We start from the raw sequence: 17,639 nt of genomic DNA, 5'->3' as shown, positions 1-17,639 counted from the left end.
TCTTAAATTAAACTACAAAAGAGGCTCAACACTGTTTAGCTGCCCAAAGCAGTTGGAATTGAGCCTAAACAGTGTGGTAAGTCTTTAGGTGATGGCTAGTGTGTCTGTTTGACCTCTTCCAAATGTCTGTGCTGGCAATAAAAAGAACAAGTTTCCAATATAAATAGCTAGAGAATAAAAACAATTTGCCAGTAATGTGAAAAAACCTACAGCACCTGGTGTTCCCAGGTGGTCTCCCACCCAAGTACTAACCAGGCCCAACACTGCTTAGCTTCAAAGAGCAGACGAGATTGGGCCTATCCAATGTGGTATGGCTGTAGGTGAGATACAGGCACTTTTTTGCCCTCTTCTACTTCTATCACCAGGTAAGCTAATACAAAAGTTTCCTAACTGTATTGGCTTACTGAAAAAAATCATGTGTTGGTAATGTAAAAAGACCTACAGGACATGATATTAGCAGGGGGTCTTAAATTAAACTACTAAAGAGGCTCAACACTGTTTAGCTGCCAAAAGCAGTTGGAATTGAGCCTAAACAGTGTGGTAAGTCTTTAGGTGATGGCTATTGTGTCTGTTTGACCTCTTCCAAATGTCTGTGCTGGCAATAAAAAGAACAAGTTTCCAATATAAATAGCTAGAGAATAAAAACAATTTGCCAGTAATGTGAAAAAACCTACAGCACCTGGTGTTCCCAGGTGGTCTCCCACACAAGTACTAACCAGGCCCAACACTGCTTAGCTTCCAAGATCAGACGAGATTGGGCCTATCCAATGTGGTATGGCTGTAGGTGAGATACAGGCACTTTTTTGCCCTCTTCTACTTCTATCACCAGGTAAGCTAATACAAAAGTTTCCTAACTGTATTGGCTTACTGAAAAAAATCATGTGTTGGTAATGTAAAAAGACCTACAGGACATGATATTAGCAGGGGGTCTTAAATTAAACTACTAAAGAGGCTCAACACTGTTTAGCTGCCAAAAGCAGTTGGAATTGAGCCTAAACAGTGTGGTAAGTCTTTAGGTGATGGCTATTGTGTCTGTTTGACCTCTTCCAAATGTCTGTGCTGGCAATAAAAAGAAAAAGTTTCCAATTTAAATAGCTAGAGAATAAAAACAATTTGCCAGTAATGTGAAAAAACCTACAGCACCTGGTGTTCCCAGGTGGTCTCCCACACAAGTACTAACCAGGCCCAACACTGCTTAGCTTCCAAGATCAGACGAGATTGGGCCTATCCAATGTGGTATGGCTGTAGGTGAAATACAGGCACTTTTTTGCCCTCTTCTACTTCTATCACCAGGTAAGCTAATAAAAAAGTTTCCTAACTGTATTGGCTTACTGAAAAAAATCATGTGTTGGTAATGTAAAAAGACCTACAGGACATGATATTAGCAGGGGGTCTTAAATTAAACTACTAAAGAGGCTCAACACTGTTTAGCTGCCAAAAGCAGTTGGAATTGGGCCTAAACAGTGTGGTAAGTCTTTAGGTGATGGCTATTGTGTCTGTTTGACCTCTTCCAAATGTCTGTACTGGCAATAAAAAGAAAAAGTTTCCAATTTAAATAGCTAGAGAATAAAAACAATTTGCCAGTAATGTGAAAAAACCTACAGCACCTGGTGTTCCCATGTGGTCTCCCACCCAAGTACTAACCAGGCCCAACACTGCTTTGCTTCCAAGATCAGACGAGATTGGGCCTATCCAATGTGGTATGGCTGTAGGTGAGTTAAAAGCACTTTTTTGCCCTCTTCTACTTCTATCACCAGGTAAGCTAATACAAAAGTTTCCTAACTGTATTGGCTTACTGAAAAAAATCATGTGTTGGTAATGTAAAAAGACCTACAGGACATGATATTAGCAGGGGGTCTTAAATTAAACTATAAAAGAGGCTCAACACTGTTTAGCTGCAAAAAGCAGTTGGAATTGAGCCTAAACAGTGTGGTAAGTCTTTAGGTGATGGCTATTGTGTCTGTTTGACCTCTTCCAAATGTCTGTGCTGGCAATAAAAAGAAAAAGTTTCCAATTTAAATAGCTAGAGAATAAAAACAATTTGCCAGTAATGTGAAAAAACCGACAGCACCTGGTGTTCCCAGGTGGTCTCCCACCCAAGTACTAACCAGGCCCAACACTGCTTAGCTTCCAAGATCAATCAAGATTGGTCCTATCCAATGTGGTATGGCTGTAGTTGAGATACAGGCACTTTTTTGCCCTCTTCTACTTCTATCACCAGGTAAGCTAATAAAAAAGTTTCCTAACTGTATTGGCTTACTTAAAAAAAATCATGTGTTGGTAATGTAAAAAGACCTACAGGACATGATATTAGCAGGGGGTCTTAAATTAAACTACTAAACAGGCTCAACACTGTTTAGCTGCCAAAAGCAGTTGGAATTGGGCCTAAACAGTGTGGTAAGTCTTTAGGTGATGGCTATTGTGTCTGTTTGACCTCTTCCAAATGTCTGTACTGGCAATAAAAAGAAAAAGTTTCCAATTTAAATAGCTAGAGAATAAAAACAATTTGCCAGTAATGTGAAAAAACCTACAGCACCTGGTGTTCCCATGTGGTCTCCCACCCAAGTACTAACTAGGCCTAACACTGCTTATCTTCCAAGATCAGACGAGATTGGGCCTATCCAATGTGGTATGTCTGTAGGTGAGATACAGGCACTTTTTTGCCCTCTTCTACTTCTATCACAAGGTAAGCTAATAAAAAAGTTTCCTAACTGTATTGGCTTACTGAAAAAAATCATGTGTTGGTAATGTAAAAAGACCTACAGGACATGATATTAGCAGGGGGTCTTAAATTAAACTACAAAAGAGGCTCAACACTGTTTAGCTGCCAAAAGCAGTTGGAATTGGGCCTAAACAGTGTGGTAAGTCTTTAGGTGATGGCTATTATGTCTGTTTGACCTCTTCCAAATGTCTGTGCTGGCAATAAAAAGAAAAAGTTTCCAATTTAAATAGCTAGAGAATAAAAACAATTTGCCAGTAATGTGAAAAAACCGACAGCACCTGGTGTTCCCAGGTGGTCTCCCACCCAAGTACTAACCAGGCCCAACACTGCTTAGCTTCCAAGATCAGACAAGATTGGTCCTATCCAATGTGGTATGGCTGTAGGTGAGATACAGGCACTTTTTTGCCCTCTTCTACTTCTATCACCAGGTAAGCTAATAAAAAAGTTTCCTAACTGTATTGGCTTACTTAAAAAAAATCATGTGTTGGTAATGTAAAAAGACCTACAGGACATGATATTAGCAGAGGGTCTTAAATTAAACTACTAAACAGGCTCAACACTGTTTAGCTGCCAAAAGCAGTTGGAATTGGGCCTAAACAGTGTGGTAAGTCTTTAGGTGATGGCTATTGTGTCTGTTTGACCTCTTCCAAATGTCTGTACTGGCAATAGAAAGAAAAAGTTTCCAATTTAAATAGCTAGAGAATAAAAACAATTTGCCAGTAATGTGAAAAAACCTACAGCACCTGGTGTTCCCATGTGGTCTCCCACCCAAGTACTAACTAGGCCCAACGCTGCTTATCTTCCAAGATCAGACGAGATTGGGCCTATCCAATGTGGTATGTCTGTAGGTGAGATACAGGCACTTTTTTGCCCTCTTCTACTTCTATCACAAGGTAAGCTAATAAAAAAGTTTCCTAACTGTATTGGCTTACTGAAAAAAATCATGTGTTGGTAATGTAAAAAGACCTACAGGACATGATATTAGCAGGGGGTCTTAAATTAAACTACAAAAGAGGCTCAACACTGTTTAGCTGCCCAAAGCAGATGGAATTGAGCCTAAACAGTGTGGTAAGTCTTTAGGTGATGGCTAGTGTGTCTGTTTGACCTCTTCCAAATGTCTGTGCTGGCAATAAAAAGAACAAGTTTCCAATATAAATAGCTAGAGAATAAAAACAATTTGCCAGTAATGTGAAAAAACCTACAGCACCAGGTGTTCCCAGGTGGTCTCCCACCCAAGTACTAACCAGGCCCAACACTGCTTAGCTTCCAAGATCAGACGAGATTGGGCCTATCCAATGTGGTATGGCTGTAGGTGAGATACAGGCACTTTTTTGCCCTCTTCTACTTCTATCACCAGGTAAGCTAATACAAAAGTTTCCTAACTGTATTGGCTTACTGAAAAAAATCATGTGTTGGTAATGTAAAAAGACCTACAGGACATGATATTAGCAGGGGGTCTTAAATTAAACTACTAAAGAGGCTCAACACTGTTTAGCTGCCAAAAGCAGTTGGAATTGAGCCTAAACAGTGTGGTAAGTCTTTAGGTGATGGCTATTGTGTCTGTTTGACCTCTTCCAAATGTCTGTGCTGGCAATAAAAAGAAAAAGTTTCCAATTTAAATAGCTAGAGAATAAAAACAATTTGCCAGTAATGTGAAAAAACCTACAGCACCTGGTGTTCCCAGGTGGTCTCCCACACAAGTACTAACCAGGCCCAACACTGCTTAGCTTCCAAGATCAGACGAGATTGGGCCTATCCAATGTGGTATGGCTGTAGGTGAAATACAGGCACTTTTTTGCCCTCTTCTACTTCTATCACCAGGTAAGCTAATAAAAAAGTTTCCTAACTGTATTGGCTTACTGAAAAAAATCATGTGTTGGTAATGTAAAAAGACCTACAGGACATGATATTAGCAGGGGGTCTTAAATTAAACTACTAAAGAGGCTCAACACTGTTTAGCTGCCAAAAGCAGTTGGAATTGGGCCTAAACAGTGTGGTAAGTCTTTAGGTGATGGCTATTGTGTCTGTTTGACCTCTTCCAAATGTCTGTACTGGCAATAAAAAGAAAAAGTTTCCAATTTAAATAGCTAGAGAATAAAAACAATTTGCCAGTAATGTGAAAAAACCTACAGCACCTGGTGTTCCCATGTGGTCTCCCACCCAAGTACTAACCAGGCCCAACACTGCTTTGCTTCCAAGATCAGACGAGATTGGGCCTATCCAATGTGGTATGGCTGTAGGTGAGTTAAAAGCACTTTTTTGCCCTCTTCTACTTCTATCACCAGGTAAGCTAATACAAAAGTTTCCTAACTGTATTGGCTTACTGAAAAAAATCATGTGTTGGTAATGTAAAAAGACCTACTGGACATGATATTAGCAGGGGGTCTTAAATTAAACTATAAAAGAGGCTCAACACTGTTTAGCTGCAAAAAGCAGTTGGAATTGAGCCTAAACAGTGTGGTAAGTCTTTAGGTGATGGCTATTGTGTCTGTTTGACCTCTTCCAAATGTCTGTGCTGGCAATAAAAAGAAAAAGTTTCCAATTTAAATAGCTAGAGAATAAAAACAATTTGCCAGTAATGTGAAAAAACCGACAGCACCTGGTGTTCCCAGGTGGTCTCCCACCCAAGTACTAACCAGGCTCAACACTGCTTAGCTTCCAAGATCAGACAAGATTGGTCCTATCCAATGTGGTATGGCTGTAGGTGAGATACAGGCACTTTTTTGCCCTCTTCTACTTCTATCACCAGGTAAGCTAATAAAAAAGTTTCCTAACTGTATTGGCTTACTAAAAAAAAATCATGTGTTGGTAATGTAAAAAGACCTACAGGACATGATATTAGCAGGGGGTCTTAAATTAAACTACTAAACAGGCTCAACGCTGTTTAGCTGCCAAAAGCAGTTGGAATTGGGCCTAAACAGTGTGGTAAGTCTTTAGGTGATGGCTATTGTGTCTGTTTGACCTCTTCCAAATGTCTGTACTGGCAATAAAAAGAAAAAGTTTCCAATTTAAATAGCTAGAGAATAAAAACAATTTGCCTGTAATGTGAAAAAACCTACAGCACCTGGTGTTCCCATGTGGTCTCCCACCCAAGTACTAACTAGGCCCAACACTGCTTAGCTTCCAAGATCAGACGAGATTGGGCCTATCCAATGTGGTATGTCTGTAGGTGAGATACAGGCACTTTTTTGCCCTCTTCTACTTCTATCACAAGGTAAGCTAATAAAAAAGTTTCCTAACTGTATTGGCTTACTGAAAAAAATCATGTGTTGGTAATGTAAAAAGACCTACAGGACATGATATTAGCAGGGGGTCTTAAATTAAACTACAAAAGAGGCTCAACACTGTTTAGCTGCCAAAAGCAGTTGGAATTGGGCCTAAACAGTGTGATAAGTCTTTAGGTGATGGCTATTATGTCTGTTTGACCTCTTCCAAATGTCTGTACTGGCAATAAAAAGAAAAAGTTTCCAATTTAAATAGCTAGAGAATAAAAACAATTTGCCAGTAATGTGAAAAAACCTACAGCACCTGGTGTTCCCATGTGGTCTCCCACCCAAGTACTAACCAGGCCCAACACTGCTTAGCTTCCAAGATCAGACGAGATTGGGCCTATCCAATGTGGTATGGCTGTAGGTGAGATACAGGCACTTTTTTGCCCTCTTCTACTTCTATCACCAGGTAAGCTAAAACAAAAGTTTCCTAACTGTATTGGCTTACTGAAAAAAATCATGTGTTGGTAATGTAAAAAGACCTACAGGACATGATATTAGCAGGGGGTCTTAAATTAAACTACAAAAGAGGCTCAACACTGTTTAGCTGCCCAAAGCAGTTGGAATTGAGCCTAAACAGTGTGGTAAGTCTTTAGGTGATGGCCAGTGTGTCTGTTTGACCTCTTCCAAATGTCTGTGCTGGCAATAAAAAGAACAAGTTTCCAATATAAATAGCTAGAGAATAAAAACAATTTGCCAGTAATGTGAAAAAACCTACAGCACCTGGTGTTCCCAGGTGGTCTCCCACCCAAGTACTAACCAGGCCCAACACTGCTTAGCTTCCAAGATCAGACGAGATTGGGCCTATCCAATGTGGTATGGCTGTAGGTGAGATACAGGCACTTTTTTGCCCTCTTCTACTTCTATCACCAGGTAAGCTAATACAAAAGTTTCCTAACTGTATTGGCTTACTGAAAAAAATCATGTGTTGGTAATGTAAAAAGACCTACAGGACATGATATTAGCAGGGGGTCTTAAATTAAACTACTAAAGAGGCTCAACACTGTTTAGCTGCCAAAAGCAGTTGGAATTGAGCCTAAACAGTGTGGTAAGTCTTTAGGTGATGGCTATTGTGTCTGTTTGACCTCTTCCAAATGTCTGTGCTGGCAATAAAAAGAAAAAGTTTCCAATTTAAATAGCTAGAGAATAAAAACAATTTGCCAGTAATGTGAAAAAACCTACAGCACCTGGTGTTCCCAGGTGGTCTCCCACACAAGTACTAACCAGGCCCAACACTGCTTAGCTTCCAAGATCAGACGAGATTGGGCCTATCCAATGTGGTATGGCTGTAGGTGAAATACAGGCACTTTTTTGCCCTCTTCTACTTCTATCACCAGGTAAGCTAATAAAAAAGTTTCCTAACTGTATTGGCTTACTGAAAAAAATCATGTGTTGGTAATGTAAAAAGACCTACAGGACATGATATTAGCAGGGGGTCTTAAATTAAACTACTAAAGAGGCTCAACACTGTTTAGCTGCCAAAAGCAGTTGGAATTGGGCCTAAACAGTGTGGTAAGTCTTTAGGTGATGGCTATTGTGTCTGTTTGACCTCTTCCAAATGTCTGTACTGGCAATAAAAAGAAAAAGTTTCCAATTTAAATAGCTAGAGAATAAAAACTATTTGCCTGTAATGTGAAAAAACCTACAGCACCTGGTGTTCCCATGTGGTCTGCCACCCAAGTACTAACCAGGCCCAACACTACTTAGCTTCTAAGATCAGATGAGATTGGGCCTATCCAATGTGGTATGGCTGTAGGTGAGATACAGGCACTTTTTTGCCCTCTTCTACTTCTATCACCAGGTAAGCTAATAAAAAAGTTTCCTAACTGTATTGGCTTACTGAAAAAAATCATGTGTTGCTAATGTAAAAAGATCTACAGGACATGATATTAGCAGGGGGTCTTAAATTAAACTACTAAAGAGGCTCAACACTGTTTAGCTGCCAAAAGCAGTTGGAATTGGGCCTAAACAGTGTGGTAAGTCTTTAGGTGATGGCTATTGTGTCTGTTTGACCTCTTCCAAATGTCTGTACTGGCAATAAAAAGAAAAAGTTTCCAATTTAAATAGCTAGAGAATAAAAACAATTTGCCTGTAATGTGAAAAAACCTACAGCACCTGGTGTTCCCATGTGGTCTCCCACCCAAGTACTAACCAGGCCCAACACTGCTTAGCTTCCAAGATCAGACGAGATTGGGCCTATCCAATGTGGTATGGCTGTAGGTGAGATGCAGGCACTTTTTTGCCCTCTTCTACTTCTATCACCAGGTAAGCTAATAAAAAAGTTTCCTAACTGTATTGGCTTACTGAAAAAAAGCATGTGTTGGTAATGTAAAAAGACCTACAGGACATGATATTAGCAGGGAGTCTTAAATTAAACTACTAAAGAGGCCCAACACTGTTTAGCTGCCAAAAGCAGTTGAAATTGGGCCTAAACAGTGTGGTAAGTCTTTAGGTGATGGCTATTGTGTCTGTTTGACCTCTTCCAAATGTCTGTACTGGCAATAAAAATAAAAAGTTTCCAATTTAAATAGCTAGAGAATAAAAACAATTTGCCTGTAATGTGAAAAAAACATACAGCACCTGGTGTTCCCATGTGGTCTCCCACCCAAGTACTAACCAGGCCCAATACTGTTTAGCTTCCAAGATCAGACGAGATTGGGCCTATCCAATGTGGTATGGCTGTAGGTGAGATACAGGCACTTTTTTGCCCTCTTCTACTTCTATTACCAGGTAAGCTAATACAAAAGTTTCCTAACTGTATTGGCTTACTGAAAAAAATCATGTGTTGGTAATGTAAAAAGACCTACAGGACATGATATTAGCAGGGGGTCTTAAATTAAACTACAAAAGAGGCTCAACACTGTTTAGCTGCCCAAAGCAGTTGGAATTGAGCCTAAACAGTGTGGTAAGTCTTTAGGTGATGGCCAGTGTGTCTGTTTGACCTCTTCCAAATGTCTGTGCTGGCAATAAAAAGAACAAGTTTCCAATATAAATAGCTAGAGAATAAAAACAATTTGCCAGTAATGTGAAAAAACCTACAGCACCTGGTGTTCCCAGGTGGTCTCCCACCCAAGTACTAACCAGGCCCAACACTGCTTAGCTTCCAAGATCAGACGAGATTGGGCCTATCCAATGTGGTATGGCTGTAGGTGAGATACAGGCACTTTTTTGCCCTCTTCTACTTCTATCACCAGGTAAGCTAATAAAAAAGTTTCCTAACTGTATTGGCTTACTTAAAAAAAATCATGTGTTGGTAATGTAAAAAGACCTACAGGACATGATATTAGCAGGGGGTCTTAAATTAAACTACTAAACAGGCTCAACGCTGTTTAGCTGCCAAAAGCAGTTGGAATTGGGCCTAAACAGTGTGGTAAGTCTTTAGGTGATGGCTATTGTGTCTGTTTGACCTCTTCCAAATGTCTGTACTGGCAATAAAAAGAAAAAGTTTCCAATTTAAATAGCTAGAGAATAAAAACAATTTGCCTGTAATGTGAAAAAACCTACAGCACCTGGTGTTCCCATGTGGTCTCCCACCCAAGTACTAACTAGGCCCAACACTGCTTAGCTTCCAAGATCAGACGAGATTGGGCCTATCCAATGTGGTATGTCTGTAGGTGAGATACAGGCACTTTTTTGCCCTCTTCTACTTCTATCACAAGGTAAGCTAATAAAAAAGTTTCCTAACTGTATTGGCTTACTGAAAAAAATCATGTGTTGGTAATGTAAAAAGACCTACAGGACATGATATTAGCAGGGGGTCTTAAATTAAACTACAAAAGAGGCTCAACACTGTTTAGCTGCCAAAAGCAGTTGGAATTGGGCCTAAACAGTGTGGTAAGTCTTTAGGTGATGGCTATTATGTCTGTTTGACCTCTTCCAAATGTCTGTACTGGCAATAAAAAGAAAAAGTTTCCAATTTAAATAGCTAGAGAATAAAAACAATTTGCCAGTAATGTGAAAAAACCTACAGCACCTGGTGTTCCCATGTGGTCTCCCACCCAAGTACTAACCAGGCCCAACACTGCTTAGCTTCCAAGATCAGACGAGATTGGGCCTATCCAATGTGGTATGGCTGTAGGTGAGATACAGGCACTTTTTTGCCCTCTTCTACTTCTATCACCAGGTAAGCTAAAACAAAAGTTTCCTAACTGTATTGGCTTACTGAAAAAAATCATGTGTTGGTAATGTAAAAAGACCTACAGGACATGATATTAGCAGGGGGTCTTAAATTAAACTACAAAAGAGGCTCAACACTGTTTAGCTGCCCAAAGCAGTTGGAATTGAGCCTAAACAGTGTGGTAAGTCTTTAGGTGATGGCCAGTGTGTCTGTTTGACCTCTTCCAAATGTCTGTGCTGGCAATAAAAAGAACAAGTTTCCAATATAAATAGCTAGAGAATAAAAACAATTTGCCAGTAATGTGAAAAAACCTACAGCACCTGGTGTTCCCAGGTGGTCTCCCACCCAAGTACTAACCAGGCCCAACACTGCTTAGCTTCCAAGATCAGACGAGATTGGGCCTATCCAATGTGGTATGGCTGTAGGTGAGATACAGGCACTTTTTTGCCCTCTTCTACTTCTATCACCAGGTAAGCTAATACAAAAGTTTCCTAACTGTATTGGCTTACTGAAAAAAATCATGTGTTGGTAATGTAAAAAGACCTACAGGACATGATATTAGCAGGGGGTCTTAAATTAAACTACTAAAGAGGCTCAACACTGTTTAGCTGCCAAAAGCAGTTGGAATTGAGCCTAAACAGTGTGGTAAGTCTTTAGGTGATGGCTATTGTGTCTGTTTGACCTCTTCCAAATGTCTGTGCTGGCAATAAAAAGAAAAAGTTTCCAATTTAAATAGCTAGAGAATAAAAACAATTTGCCAGTAATGTGAAAAAACCTACAGCACCTGGTGTTCCCAGGTGGTCTCCCACACAAGTACTAACCAGGCCCAACACTGCTTAGCTTCCAAGATCAGACGAGATTGGGCCTATCCAATGTGGTATGGCTGTAGGTGAAATACAGGCACTTTTTTGCCCTCTTCTACTTCTATCACCAGGTAAGCTAATAAAAAAGTTTCCTAACTGTATTGGCTTACTGAAAAAAATCATGTGTTGGTAATGTAAAAAGACCTACAGGACATGATATTAGCAGGGGGTCTTAAATTAAACTACTAAAGAGGCTCAACACTGTTTAGCTGCCAAAAGCAGTTGGAATTGGGCCTAAACAGTGTGGTAAGTCTTTAGGTGATGGCTATTGTGTCTGTTTGACCTCTTCCAAATGTCTGTACTGGCAATAAAAAGAAAAAGTTTCCAATTTAAATAGCTAGAGAATAAAAACTATTTGCCTGTAATGTGAAAAAACCTACAGCACCTGGTGTTCCCATGTGGTCTGCCACCCAAGTACTAACCAGGCCCAACACTACTTAGCTTCTAAGATCAGATGAGATTGGGCCTATCCAATGTGGTATGGCTGTAGGTAAGATACAGGCACTTTTTTGCCCTCTTCTACTTCTATCACCAGGTAAGCTAATAAAAAAGTTTCCTAACTGTATTGGCTTACTGAAAAAAATTATGTGTTGCTAATGTAAAAAGATCTACAGGACATGATATTAGCAGGGGGTCTTAAATTAAACTACTAAAGAGGCTCAACACTGTTTAGCTGCCAAAAGCAGTTGGAATTGGGCCTAAACAGTGTGGTAAGTCTTTAGGTGATGGCTATTGTGTCTGTTTGACCTCTTCCAAATGTCTGTACTGGCAATAAAAAGAAAAAGTTTCCAATTTAAATAGCTAGAGAATAAAAACAATTTGCCTGTAATGTGAAAAAACCTACAGCACCTGGTGTTCCCATGTGGTCTCCCACCCAAGTACTAACCAGGCCCAACACTGCTTAGCTTCCAAGATCAGACGAGATTGGGCCTATCCAATGTGGTATGGCTGTAGGTGAGATGCAGGCACTTTTTTGCCCTCTTCTACTTCTATCACCAGGTAAGCTAATAAAAAAGTTTCCTAACTGTATTGGCTTACTGAAAAAAAGCATGTGTTTGTAATGTAAAAAGACCTACAGGACATGATATTAGCAGGGAGTCTTAAATTAAACTACTAAAGAGGCCCAACACTGTTTAGCTGCCAAAAGCAGTTGAAATTGGGCCTAAACAGTGTGGTAAGTCTTTAGGTGATGGCTATTGTGTCTGTTTGACCTCTTCCAAATGTCTGTACTGGCAATAAAAATAAAAAGTTTCCAATTTAAATAGCTAGAGAATAAAAACAATTTGCCTGTAATGTGAAAAAAACATACAGCACCTGGTGTTCCCATGTGGTCTCCCACCCAAGTACTAACCAGGCCCAATACTGTTTAGCTTCCAAGATCAGACGAGATTGGGCCTATCCAATGTGGTATGGCTGTAGGTGAGATACAGGCACTTTTTTGCCCTCTTCTACTTCTATCACCAGGTAAGCTAATACAAAAGTTTCCTAACTGTATTGGCTTACTGAAAAAAATCATGTGTTGGTAATGTAAAAAGACCTACAGGACATGATATTAGCAGGGGGTCTTAAATTAAACTACAAAAGAGGCTCAACACTGTTTAGCTGCCAAAAGCAGTTGGAATTGAGCCTAAACAGTGTGGTAAGTCTTTAGGTGATGGCTAGTGTGTCTGTTTGACCTCTTCCAAATGTCTGTGCTGGCAATAAAAAGAAAAAGTTTCCAATATAAATAACTAGAGAATAAAAACAATTTGCCAGTAATGTGAAAAAACCTACAGCACCTGGTGTTCCCAGGTGGTCTCCCACCCAAGTACTAACCAGGCCCAACACTGCTTAGCTTCCAAGATCAGAAGAGATTGGGCCTATCCAATGTGGTATGGCTGTAGGTGAGATACAGGCACTTTTTTGCCCTCTTCTACTTCTATCACCAGGTAAGCTAATAAAAAAGTTTCCTAACTGTATTGGCTTACTTAAAAAAAATCATGTGTTGGTAATGTAAAAAGACCTACAGGACATGATATTAGCAGGGGGTCCTAAATTAAACTACTAAACAGGCTCAACACTGTTTAGCTGCCAAAAGCAGTTGGAATTGGGCCTAAACAGTGTGGTAAGTCTTTAGGTGATGGCTATTGTGTCTGTTTGACCTCTTCCAAATGTCTGTACTGGCAATAAAAAGAAAAAGTTTCCAATTTAAATAGCTAGAGAATAAAAACAATTTGCCTGTAATGTGAAAAAACCTACAGCACCTGGTGTTCCCATGTGGTCTCCCACCCAAGTACTAACCAGGCCCAACACTGCTTAGCTTCCAAGATCAGACGATATTGGGCCTATCCAATGTGGTATGGCTGTAGGTGAGATGCAGGCACTTTTTTGCCCTCTTCTACTTCTATCACCAGGTAAGCTAATAAAAAAGTTTCCTAACTGTATTGGCTTACTGAAAAAAATCATGTGTTGGTAATGTAAAAAGACCTACAGGACATGATATTAGCAGGGAGTCTTAAATTAAACTACTAAAGAGGCCCAACACTGTTTAGCTGCCAAAAGCAGTTGAAATTGGGCCTAAACAGTGTGGTAAGTCTTTAGGTGATGGCTATTGTGTCTGTTTGACCTCTTACAAATGTCTGTACTGGCAATAAAAATAAAAAGTTTCCAATTTAAATAGCTAGAGAATAAAAACAATTTGCCTGTAATGTGAAAAAAACCTACAGCACCTGGTGTTCCCATGTGGTCTCCCACCCAAGTACTAACCAGGCCCAATACTGCTTAGCTTCCAAGATCAGACGAGACTGGGCCTATCCAATGTGGTATGGCTGTAGTTGAGATACAGGCACTTTTTTGCCCTCTTCTACTTCTATCACCAGGTAAGCTAATAAAAAAGTTTCCTAACTGTATTGGCTTATTGAAAAAAATCATGTGTTGGTAATGTAAAAAGACCTACAGGACATGATATTAGAAGGGGGTCTTAAATTAAACTACTAAAGAGGCTCAACACTGTTTAGCTGTCAAAAGCAGTTGAAATTGGGCCTAAACAGTTTGGTAAGTCTTTAGGTGATGGCTATTGTGTCTGTTTGACCTCTTCCAAATGTCTGTGCTGGCAATAAAAAGATAAAGTTTCCTATTTAAATAGCTAGAAAATAAAAACAATTTGCCAGTAATGTGAAAAAACCTACAGCACCTGGTGTTCCCATGTGGTCTCCCACCCAAGTACTAACCAGGCCCAACACAGCTTAGCTTCCAAGATCAGACGAGATTGGGCCTATCCAATGTGGTATGACTGTAGGTGAGTTAAAGGCACTTTTTTGCCCTCTTCTACTTCTATCACCAGGTAAGCTAATACAAAAGTTTCCTAACTGTATTGGCTTACTGAAAAAAATCATGTGTTGGTAATGTAATAAGACCTACAGGACATGATATTAGCAGGGGGTCTTAAATTAAACTACTAAAGAGGCTCAACACTGTTTAGCTGCCAAAAGCAGTTGGAATTGGGCCTAAACAGTGTGGTAAGTCTTTAGGTGATGGCTATTGTGTCTGTTTGACCTCTTCCAAATGTCTGTGCTGGCAATAAAAAGAAAAAGTTTCCTATTTAAATAGCTAGAGAATAAAAACAATTTGCCAGTAATGTGAAAAAACCTACAGCACCTGGTGTTCCCATGTGGTCTCCCACCCAAGTACTAACCAGGCCCAACACTGCTTAGCTTCCAAGATCAGATGAGATTAGGCCTATCCAATGTGGTATGGCTGTAGGTGAGTTAAAGCCACTTTTTTGCCCTCTTCTACTTCTATCACCAGGTAAGCTAATAAAAAAGTTTCCTAACTGTATTGGCTTACTGAAAAAAATCATGTGTTGGTAATGTAAAAAGACCTACAGGACATGATATTAGCAGGGAGTCTTAAATTAAACTACTAAAGAGGCCCAACACTGTTTAGCTGCCAAAAGCAGTTGGAATTGAGCCTAAACAGTGTGGTAAGTCTTTAGGTGATGGCTATTGTGTCTGTTTGACCTCTTCCAAATGTCTGTGCTGGCAATAAAAAGAAAAAGTTTCCAATTTAAATAGCTAGAGAATAAAAACAATTTGCCTGTAATGTGAAAAAACCTACAGCACCTGGTGTTCCCATGTGGTCTCCCACCTAAGTACTAACCAGGACCAACACTGCTTAGCTTCCAAGATTAGACGAGATTGGGCCTATCCAATGTGGTATGGCTGTAAGTGAGATACAGGCACTTTTTTGCCCTCTTCTACTTCTATCACCAGGTAAGCTAATAAAAAAGTTTCCTAACTGTATTGGCTTAGTTAAAAAAAATCATGTGTTGGTAATGTAAAAAGACCTACAGGACATGATATTAGCAGGGGGTCTTAAATTAAACTACTAAACAGGCTCAACACTGTTTAGCTGCCAAAAGCAGTTGGAATTGGGCCTAAACAGTGTGGTAAGTCTTTAGGTGATGGCTATTGTGTCTGTTTGACCTCTTCCAAATGTCTGTACTGGCAATAAAAAGAAAAAGTTTCCAATTTAAATAGCTAGAGAATAAAAACAATTTGCCTGTAATGTGAAAAAACCTACAGCACCTGGTGTTCCCATGTGGTCTCCCACCCAAGTACTAAGCAGGCCCAACACTGCTTAGCTTCCAAGATCAGACGAGATTGGGCCTATCCAATGTGGTATGGCTGTAGGTGAGATACAGGCACTTTTTTGCCCTCTTCTACTTCTATCACCAGGTAAGCTAATAAAAAAGTTTCCTAACTGTATTGGCTTACTGAAAAAAATCATGTGTTGGTAATGTAAAAAGACCTACAGGACATGATATTAGCAGGGGGTCTTAAATTAAACTACTAAAGAGGCTCAACACTGTTTAGCTGCCAAAAGCAGTTGGAATTGGGCCTAAACTGTGTGGTAAGTCTTTAGGTGATGGCTATTGTGTCTGTTTGACCTCTTCCAAATGTCTGTACTGGCAATAAAAAGAAAAAGTTTCCAATTTAAATAGCTAGAGAATAAAAACAATTTGCCTGTAATGTGAAAAAACCTACAGCACCTGGTGTTCCCATGTGGTCTCCCACCCAAGTACTAACCAGGCCCAACACTGCTTAGCTTCCAAGATCAGACGAGATTGGGCCTATCCAATGTGGTATGGCTGTAGGTGAGATACAGGCACTTTTTTGCCCTCTTCTACTTCTATCACCAGGTAAGCTAATACAAAAGTTTCCTAACTGTATTGGCTTACTGAAAAAAATCATGTGTTGGTAATGTAATAAGACCTACAGGACATGATATTAGCAGGGGGTCTTAAATTAAACTACTAAAGAGGCTCAACACTGTTTAGCTGCCAAAAGCAGTTGGAATTGGGCCTAAACAGTGTGGTAAGTCTTTAGGTGATGGCTATTGTGTCTGTTTGACCTCTTCCAAATGTCTGTGCTGGCAATAAAAAGAAAAAGTTTCCTATTTAAATAGCTAGAGAATAAAAACAATTTGCCAGTAATGTGAAAAAACCTACAGCACCTGGTGTTCCCATGTGGTCTCCCACCCAAGTACTAACCAGGCCCAACACTGCTTAGCTTCCAAGATCAGATGAGATTAGGCCTATCCAATGTGGTATGGCTGTAGGTGAGTTAAAGCCACTTTTTTGCCCTCTTCTACTTCTATCACCAGGTAAGCTAATAAAAAAGTTTCCTAACTGTATTGGCTTACTGAAAAAAATCATGTGTTGGTAATGTAAAAAGACCTACAGGACATGATATTAGCAGGGAGTCTTAAATTAAACTACTAAAGAGGCCCAACACTGTTTAGCTGCCAAAAGCAGTTGGAATTGAGCCTAAACAGTGTGGTAAGTCTTTAGGTGATGGCTATTGTGTCTGTTTGACCTCTTCCAAATGTCTGTGCTGGCAATAAAAAGAAAAAGTTTCCAATTTAAATAGCTAGAGAATAAAAACAATTTGCCTGTAATGTGAAAAAACCTACAGCACCTGGTGTTCCCATGTGGTCTCCCACCTAAGTACTAACCAGGACCAACACTGCTTAGCTTCCAAGATTAGACGAGATTGGGCCTATCCAATGTGGTATGGCTGTAAGTGAGATACAGGCACTTTTTTGCCCTCTTCTACTTCTATCACCAGGTAAGCTAATAAAAAAGTTTCCTAACTGTATTGGCTTACTTAAAAAAAATCATGTGTTGGTAATGTAAAAAGACCTACAGGACATGATATTAGCAGGGGGTCTTAAATTAAACTACTAAACAGGCTCAACACTGTTTAGCTGCCAAAAGCAGTTGGAATTGGGCCTAAACAGTGTGGTAAGTCTTTAGGTGATGGCTATTGTGTCTGTTTGACCTCTTCCAAATGTCTGTACTGGCAATAAAAAGAAAAAGTTTCCAATTTAAATAGCTAGAGAATAAAAACAATTTGCCTGTAATGTGAAAAAACCTACAGCACCTGGTGTTCCCATGTGGTCACCCACCCAAGTACTAACCAGGCCCAACACTGCTTAGCTTCCAAGATCAGACGAGATTGGGCCTATCCAATGTGGTATGGCTGTAGGTGAGATACAGGCACTTTTTTGCCCTCTTCTACTTCTATCACCAGGTAAGCTAATAAAAAAGTTTCCTAACTGTATTGGCTTACTGAAAAAAATCATGTGTTGGTAATGTAAAAAGACCTACAGGACATGATATTAGCAGG

General features: G+C 39.8%; 24 non-coding genes and 14 pseudogenes across 24 annotated transcripts; all 38 read right to left on the bottom strand.

Moving 5' to 3' along the window:
• Positions 1–203: 203 nt before the first annotated feature.
• On the bottom strand, positions 204–322 carry LOC146017533 (5S ribosomal RNA). The gene has a single exon (XR_014450402.1). It is a non-coding gene; the product is annotated as a 5S ribosomal RNA (ribosomal RNA).
• A 345-nt stretch (positions 323–667) lies between these two features.
• LOC146014593 (5S ribosomal RNA) lies at positions 668–786 on the bottom strand. The gene has a single exon (XR_014447542.1). It is a non-coding gene; the product is annotated as a 5S ribosomal RNA (ribosomal RNA).
• Positions 787–1,131: 345 nt separating this feature from the next.
• LOC146014592 (5S ribosomal RNA) lies at positions 1,132–1,250 on the bottom strand. Its single transcript, XR_014447541.1, has one exon. It is a non-coding gene; the product is annotated as a 5S ribosomal RNA (ribosomal RNA).
• A 345-nt stretch (positions 1,251–1,595) lies between these two features.
• LOC146014902 (5S ribosomal RNA) lies at positions 1,596–1,714 on the bottom strand. Its single transcript, XR_014447842.1, has one exon. It is a non-coding gene; the product is annotated as a 5S ribosomal RNA (ribosomal RNA).
• Positions 1,715–2,059: 345 nt separating this feature from the next.
• LOC146011468 (5S ribosomal RNA) lies at positions 2,060–2,178 on the bottom strand (annotated as a pseudogene).
• A 346-nt stretch (positions 2,179–2,524) lies between these two features.
• Positions 2,525–2,643, bottom strand: LOC146011282 (5S ribosomal RNA; annotated as a pseudogene).
• A 345-nt stretch (positions 2,644–2,988) lies between these two features.
• LOC146010943 (5S ribosomal RNA) lies at positions 2,989–3,107 on the bottom strand (annotated as a pseudogene).
• A 346-nt stretch (positions 3,108–3,453) lies between these two features.
• Positions 3,454–3,572, bottom strand: LOC146011147 (5S ribosomal RNA; annotated as a pseudogene).
• Positions 3,573–3,917: 345 nt separating this feature from the next.
• On the bottom strand, positions 3,918–4,036 carry LOC146016883 (5S ribosomal RNA). The gene has a single exon (XR_014449764.1). It is a non-coding gene; the product is annotated as a 5S ribosomal RNA (ribosomal RNA).
• Positions 4,037–4,381: 345 nt separating this feature from the next.
• LOC146014591 (5S ribosomal RNA) lies at positions 4,382–4,500 on the bottom strand. Its single transcript, XR_014447540.1, has one exon. It is a non-coding gene; the product is annotated as a 5S ribosomal RNA (ribosomal RNA).
• Positions 4,501–4,845: 345 nt separating this feature from the next.
• Positions 4,846–4,964, bottom strand: LOC146014901 (5S ribosomal RNA). Its single transcript, XR_014447841.1, has one exon. It is a non-coding gene; the product is annotated as a 5S ribosomal RNA (ribosomal RNA).
• A 345-nt stretch (positions 4,965–5,309) lies between these two features.
• LOC146011381 (5S ribosomal RNA) lies at positions 5,310–5,428 on the bottom strand (annotated as a pseudogene).
• Positions 5,429–5,774: 346 nt separating this feature from the next.
• Positions 5,775–5,893, bottom strand: LOC146010324 (5S ribosomal RNA; annotated as a pseudogene).
• Positions 5,894–6,238: 345 nt separating this feature from the next.
• Positions 6,239–6,357, bottom strand: LOC146010828 (5S ribosomal RNA). Its single transcript, XR_014444878.1, has one exon. It is a non-coding gene; the product is annotated as a 5S ribosomal RNA (ribosomal RNA).
• Positions 6,358–6,702: 345 nt separating this feature from the next.
• Positions 6,703–6,821, bottom strand: LOC146013761 (5S ribosomal RNA). Its single transcript, XR_014446730.1, has one exon. It is a non-coding gene; the product is annotated as a 5S ribosomal RNA (ribosomal RNA).
• A 345-nt stretch (positions 6,822–7,166) lies between these two features.
• Positions 7,167–7,285, bottom strand: LOC146014590 (5S ribosomal RNA). The gene has a single exon (XR_014447539.1). It is a non-coding gene; the product is annotated as a 5S ribosomal RNA (ribosomal RNA).
• Positions 7,286–7,630: 345 nt separating this feature from the next.
• On the bottom strand, positions 7,631–7,749 carry LOC146010714 (5S ribosomal RNA; annotated as a pseudogene).
• Positions 7,750–8,094: 345 nt separating this feature from the next.
• On the bottom strand, positions 8,095–8,213 carry LOC146010816 (5S ribosomal RNA). The gene has a single exon (XR_014444876.1). It is a non-coding gene; the product is annotated as a 5S ribosomal RNA (ribosomal RNA).
• A 346-nt stretch (positions 8,214–8,559) lies between these two features.
• Positions 8,560–8,678, bottom strand: LOC146010519 (5S ribosomal RNA; annotated as a pseudogene).
• Positions 8,679–9,023: 345 nt separating this feature from the next.
• Positions 9,024–9,142, bottom strand: LOC146013750 (5S ribosomal RNA). The gene has a single exon (XR_014446719.1). It is a non-coding gene; the product is annotated as a 5S ribosomal RNA (ribosomal RNA).
• A 346-nt stretch (positions 9,143–9,488) lies between these two features.
• Positions 9,489–9,607, bottom strand: LOC146010323 (5S ribosomal RNA; annotated as a pseudogene).
• Positions 9,608–9,952: 345 nt separating this feature from the next.
• LOC146010804 (5S ribosomal RNA) lies at positions 9,953–10,071 on the bottom strand. The gene has a single exon (XR_014444875.1). It is a non-coding gene; the product is annotated as a 5S ribosomal RNA (ribosomal RNA).
• A 345-nt stretch (positions 10,072–10,416) lies between these two features.
• On the bottom strand, positions 10,417–10,535 carry LOC146013739 (5S ribosomal RNA). The gene has a single exon (XR_014446708.1). It is a non-coding gene; the product is annotated as a 5S ribosomal RNA (ribosomal RNA).
• Positions 10,536–10,880: 345 nt separating this feature from the next.
• On the bottom strand, positions 10,881–10,999 carry LOC146014589 (5S ribosomal RNA). Its single transcript, XR_014447538.1, has one exon. It is a non-coding gene; the product is annotated as a 5S ribosomal RNA (ribosomal RNA).
• Positions 11,000–11,344: 345 nt separating this feature from the next.
• LOC146010713 (5S ribosomal RNA) lies at positions 11,345–11,463 on the bottom strand (annotated as a pseudogene).
• Positions 11,464–11,808: 345 nt separating this feature from the next.
• Positions 11,809–11,927, bottom strand: LOC146010792 (5S ribosomal RNA). Its single transcript, XR_014444874.1, has one exon. It is a non-coding gene; the product is annotated as a 5S ribosomal RNA (ribosomal RNA).
• Positions 11,928–12,273: 346 nt separating this feature from the next.
• LOC146010518 (5S ribosomal RNA) lies at positions 12,274–12,392 on the bottom strand (annotated as a pseudogene).
• A 345-nt stretch (positions 12,393–12,737) lies between these two features.
• On the bottom strand, positions 12,738–12,856 carry LOC146014090 (5S ribosomal RNA). Its single transcript, XR_014447046.1, has one exon. It is a non-coding gene; the product is annotated as a 5S ribosomal RNA (ribosomal RNA).
• Positions 12,857–13,202: 346 nt separating this feature from the next.
• Positions 13,203–13,321, bottom strand: LOC146017036 (5S ribosomal RNA). Its single transcript, XR_014449912.1, has one exon. It is a non-coding gene; the product is annotated as a 5S ribosomal RNA (ribosomal RNA).
• A 346-nt stretch (positions 13,322–13,667) lies between these two features.
• LOC146010731 (5S ribosomal RNA) lies at positions 13,668–13,786 on the bottom strand (annotated as a pseudogene).
• Positions 13,787–14,131: 345 nt separating this feature from the next.
• On the bottom strand, positions 14,132–14,250 carry LOC146015970 (5S ribosomal RNA). The gene has a single exon (XR_014448877.1). It is a non-coding gene; the product is annotated as a 5S ribosomal RNA (ribosomal RNA).
• A 345-nt stretch (positions 14,251–14,595) lies between these two features.
• On the bottom strand, positions 14,596–14,714 carry LOC146014204 (5S ribosomal RNA). The gene has a single exon (XR_014447156.1). It is a non-coding gene; the product is annotated as a 5S ribosomal RNA (ribosomal RNA).
• A 345-nt stretch (positions 14,715–15,059) lies between these two features.
• Positions 15,060–15,178, bottom strand: LOC146011073 (5S ribosomal RNA; annotated as a pseudogene).
• A 346-nt stretch (positions 15,179–15,524) lies between these two features.
• Positions 15,525–15,643, bottom strand: LOC146015787 (5S ribosomal RNA). Its single transcript, XR_014448697.1, has one exon. It is a non-coding gene; the product is annotated as a 5S ribosomal RNA (ribosomal RNA).
• Positions 15,644–15,988: 345 nt separating this feature from the next.
• On the bottom strand, positions 15,989–16,107 carry LOC146010781 (5S ribosomal RNA). The gene has a single exon (XR_014444873.1). It is a non-coding gene; the product is annotated as a 5S ribosomal RNA (ribosomal RNA).
• Positions 16,108–16,452: 345 nt separating this feature from the next.
• LOC146014203 (5S ribosomal RNA) lies at positions 16,453–16,571 on the bottom strand. Its single transcript, XR_014447155.1, has one exon. It is a non-coding gene; the product is annotated as a 5S ribosomal RNA (ribosomal RNA).
• A 345-nt stretch (positions 16,572–16,916) lies between these two features.
• On the bottom strand, positions 16,917–17,035 carry LOC146011072 (5S ribosomal RNA; annotated as a pseudogene).
• Positions 17,036–17,381: 346 nt separating this feature from the next.
• LOC146013464 (5S ribosomal RNA) lies at positions 17,382–17,500 on the bottom strand. The gene has a single exon (XR_014446439.1). It is a non-coding gene; the product is annotated as a 5S ribosomal RNA (ribosomal RNA).
• Between the last annotated feature and the right edge of the window lie 139 nt (positions 17,501–17,639).

The sequence above is a fragment of the Crinia signifera genome, chromosome 6 (assembly GCF_055691185.1).
Source record: "Crinia signifera chromosome 6, ASM5569118v1, whole genome shotgun sequence".
Taxonomy (NCBI): Eukaryota; Metazoa; Chordata; class Amphibia; order Anura; family Myobatrachidae; genus Crinia; species Crinia signifera.
This window is presented reverse-complemented; position numbering and strand designations above follow the sequence as displayed.